This window comes from Colossoma macropomum, unplaced genomic scaffold (assembly GCF_904425465.1).
Source record: "Colossoma macropomum unplaced genomic scaffold, Colossoma_macropomum, whole genome shotgun sequence".
NCBI classification, from domain to species: domain Eukaryota; kingdom Metazoa; phylum Chordata; class Actinopteri; order Characiformes; family Serrasalmidae; genus Colossoma; species Colossoma macropomum.
Window position 1 is genome coordinate 222,501 of NW_023494789.1, and position 5,000 is coordinate 227,500.

At 39.1% G+C, this 5,000-nt stretch overlaps 1 protein-coding gene across 7 annotated transcripts in view; it reads right to left on the reverse strand.

Annotated features, from left to right (window-relative positions):
• Window positions 1-5,000, reverse strand: part of trak2 (trafficking protein, kinesin binding 2) — a 41,033-nt gene that overhangs the window by 20,004 nt on the left and 16,029 nt on the right. The gene's annotated exons all lie outside the window — the stretch shown is intronic.

Genomic DNA, 5,000 nt, shown 5'->3' on the forward strand with positions numbered 1-5,000 from the left:
CACTGACACCACGGCACGTCACTGAAGATGAGCATCTAAACACTGTTTGCTATTTATTAGCTTCATCTTTGGCACATCTGCATGACCGAACTCTCGTCTAACAGCAGCGCATGTGAATTTGAGCTTCATCTTTTAACATCCTGAAAACTGACTGATCTGCATTCCATAATCAAAATGACTGTCCGTTCCATTAATAATATCAGCAATAACAGTTAAAATAGTAAACAGTGATACTAAAACTGTGAAGTTCTTAAAAGTGGATGTACTTCAATATTTTTTAAAACAGACATTGATATAAACAAATGTTGCGAAAGAGAAGTTATGACATTTCGTTCACTTGTTACCCTTTTCAGTCACTGTACTTCACCTGATAATGATACTTAACCTCTGGCCAGTAGGGGGGGCTGTGCAATTGTCTAATACTTTTCTTTTATTGGCTCAATTTTGAAACATTTGCATGAATTAGGGCATATTTCATGTAAATGATATGTAAATGAGGGCAAACTGGGGTGTGTCTGTTGCAAATACATGTAAATAAGGTACTCGTTTCCATGCACTGAAGCTGATTCACCAATTGTGTCCAAATCACTACTTATTTTGTTATGTAGTTTCCTGAATCAGACGCGGAGCAGTTCGTTTGTCGTTCAGGACAGTCAAATCTGTGCTCGTTTATACACAACATTCATGAATAAGTGAGCACTATTTCTCTCCAACATCGATAATCATTGACACTGATACGCCATCTCTAATAATTACTCTAATAATTGCATAATTAATTGCTGTGTGTCCAGATTTTGATACAGTATTGGTGTAAATGTGGAGTGGAAAGCTGTAAATTACTGTCTCACCAATACGGCCCTCACTCTGTTTGGAGTGTCTCTAATCTACCGTCTTCTGTAGAAAATCTTTGTCAATAATCAAAACTAGACATCTGAATGTATCTTAGAGTAAAGTGGGCAGGGAGTGGGGTGGGCTTTATTCTGTGGAGACCCCACACTCAAACTACTGGGTTTTTGTTTTTGAAGTTGCTTATAAATTCTAGGGGCTGAGATTACAGCTCTGTACAAAATCGAAAAATCATATTTAACCTGAAAGTGACTATTGTTAGACCTTTAATTAATTACATGCATATACAGTTACATATGCATATATAAATAGATATATAGTGAATTACATTTGATACGCATTCCCTGATAGACTGGTTTTATTCTGCATGTCTGACTTTTTCTGTCAATGTCAAAAAGTGGAACCTGGAAGTGAAAACTGGAATCACTGTATAAAATCACCTTCTGTTCTTAAAAACACAAACGTGGCACAGAATGAAAGTCTCCACTTTCAATGAACTATGAGAGGATTTTTTAATATAAAGTTAACAACACGCCTTTAGCTACAACTGCAGCTTCTAAAAGGTAATGTACAGACTTTATGACATTCTGCAGACATAAAATGATTCTGTTTCACCTGGACACATTCTGCAGATCAATAAACATTAAAGCAGGATGCAGCTCTGCTATAAACAATGACCTAAAAACAGGTTCTACTCAACAACAACCGAACAAGACTGTCAACATTAAAGGATTACAGATCTGACTATTCATTTACAGCAGAAAAGGACACGACTTGACCCTCAACAGAGATCAACACAGACACGAACAGCTCTTTCAGCTACTGCAGGAACCACACTCATACACACTCACACACACTCACACACACTCATACACACTCACACACACACACACACACTCATACACACTCACACACACTCATACACACTCACACACACTCACACACACTCATACACACTCATACACACTCACACACACTCATACACACTCATACACACACACACACACACACTCACACACACTCACACACACTCATACACACTCACACACACTCACACACACTCATACACACTCATACACACTCACACACACTCACACACACACATACACACTCACACACACTCATACACACTCACACACACTCATACACACTCACACACACACTCACACACACTCATACACACTCATACACACTCACACACACTCATACACACTCACACACACTCATACACACTCATACACACTCACACACACACATACACATACACACACACACTTTTCCAGTCTATTAATCCGCAGACTAAGTCTTACTACACGCTGTTGTTATTGTAGCCTATTGTTATTAGAATATTAAGCTGGTCTTTATTAATCTGCCTTTGCTTTTAACAATTATGATGTAATCACAACGTCAAAATCATCAAAATGATCAAAATCATTTTAAACGCACAATCATCTTCAGCAAGGGGAGAAAGACTGGATGAAATGCAGTATCATGGACTACTAAGACTTTTGTGCATCTTAAAGCCACGAACGGCTCGTTTTCTAACGTTTAAATCTTTAGACTTCATGGACATGTTGACAGATGCAAAGTATCAGCGATTCACAATGCTACAATGCTACAACACTCACAACAATCTAAATAAATAAATAAACAAATAGATAAAAACCTCTTTTTTCTCTGCCTCATTTCAACACAGCTTCCAAAACTGCAAGGACTAAAATCATTTTTACTCATATTTTTCTTCTGAAAGCTTCTCACATATATTTATACATATTCACAGTGTGCAGTACACGTACACATCCTGTCCTCTATCTCACTCTCACTTCGCCTCACACTCCTTCTTGGCTTCCCTTCATAAACTCTGTGTCCCAATAGCTTTTTATAGTTTTCCAATTAAAGCTCTGGACTAACTGCCCTCTTGGCTCATCTCCTCCTCCCTCTCACTCTGACCCCCTTCACTTTTGTGTAGTTATTTACAAACTGTCACCACTGACCCAGAAAACTAGATCAAGAGTTTTAACCCCTTATTCAAAACCTTTATCATCCATGTGAAAAAGTAATAGCCCCCTAAACCTAATGACTGATTGCGGTTGTTAGGCACAATCAACTGTTTGCCATGAGTCTTTTTTACATCACGGTGGAGGAGTTTTGTTTCACTCTTCTTCACAGAATTGATTTAATTTCGCTACATTGGACGGTTTTCAAGCATGAACTGCCCGTTTAAGGTCTTGTCGCAGCACCCCAATGGGAGGTCAGGACTTCGACTCGGCCACTACAAACCTTCATTTTGTTTCTTTTGAGTCATTTAGAGGTGAACTTGCTTGTGTGCTGTGGATCACTGTCCTGCTGCATAACCCAACTGCGCTTGAGCTTTAGGTCATGACCTGACGGGCGGACATTCTCCTTCTGTTTTTTTTGATAGAGAGCAGAATTCATGGTTCCTTCAAATATGACAAGCTGTCCAGGTCCTGCAGAAGCATAGCAGCCCCAGCCCATCACACTACCACCACCATGTTTCACTGTTGGTATGATGTTCTCATGTGAATGCAGTGTTAGTTTTCTCATTGTTGAATCGTGTACAAGTAAGGCCTGCAGTTCCTCAGACGTTCATTTGGATTCTTTTGTGACCTCCTGAATGAGATGTCGATGTGCTCTTGGTGAAATTTGGTAGGCCAGCCACTCCTGGGAAGGTTCACCACTGTTCCAAGTTTTCTCCGTTTGAGGATAACAGCTCTCACTGTAGTTCACCACAGTCCCAGAGTTTTAGTGATGGCTTTGTAACCCTTTCCAGACTGATGGATTTCAACGACTTCATTTCGCTTCGGTATTCAAATCTTTTTAGACCGTCATCATGTGCTGCTTTTTGAGACCTTCTAGCTGCTTCACACTGACAGACAGGAACTATTTAAGCGATGTCTGGATTCAGCAGGTCTGGCAGTGATCATGCCTGGGTGTGGTGAGCGAAATTGAACCCAACAGTCAATTGAACTTAATTGAAATTAACTAGTTGTTTTAGTAGCTAAGGACGCAATTACTTTCTCACATAGGGCCAGGTAGGGCTGAACAGCAGTTTTACTTCAATAACTGATCATCATTGAAAAACAGCATGTTGTTTGTCTTTGGCTATCTCTGTCTAATATTAAAAGTAGTTTGTTGAACTGAAACATCAAGGTGTGACAAATATGAAAAAATAGAAGAAATTGGGAAGGGGCAAATACTTTTTCACAGCATCGTATCATGATCAGATGTACTATGTCAAAAATAATAGCATGATGAAATATAATTCAATATTGGATACTTATATAGAATAACTAGGGTATTTTGTAAAAAAGTAAAAAAATATTTTTTTATTTAAAATACAGAAAGAAAACATAGAAATAGCTCAGTAACTAACTCTGCTGAGTGTCCCTCATGTTTGTGCTCTTGTGACAGTTCAGTTCAAGTCGTTACTCCTTCTGCTGAGGACCAGAACAGCAGCCATCATTTCACTGAAAATACCTCAAAATTTCAATACCCATAAGTATCGTTTATGACTCGTCACCCAGGCCTAATATGAAACCAAACAAAGTGTGTGCTCTGAAGAGTAAAAGGTGTGGAGTGTATAAACTTCACTTCATGACTGTGGAGAGTGAAAGACACCCAAATATAACATTAACACAGGTACTTACAGCAACCAATCAGCCATAAAATACAAATAAACAGTAATCATCAATACACCTGTCGCAAACATGCTAAGCTGTCTTTTACAGCAGTGACTATGGGTGTAACAGTGAACCGATGATGTACAGGGTGGAGATGGAGGTTCTGTTAAACATGCCATCAAATGCAACTTGGAAAGAACCAGCACCAATCAGCTCACTGCAACGAGTTCATTAGTCAGCTGTGCAATTTCAAAGACAGTCTTCATTCTTCTTCATCGCGATCCACGACAAACTGGAACAGGTGCTACACTGCGGTTAGCTCAACGCACAGGTGTCTTTATTAGCTAGTGTCAGTGGCTTCGCCAGCTATTCCTAAAATCCTAAATCCAGTTTAAGAGCTGAGGCTAAAGGACACAGTTCTTCATTAACAGAACACTATACAACATAATTAACACTTTAAAATACTAGATTTATGACAGAGTGCAGCTTTAAATGTGACATCAGCACAGACCC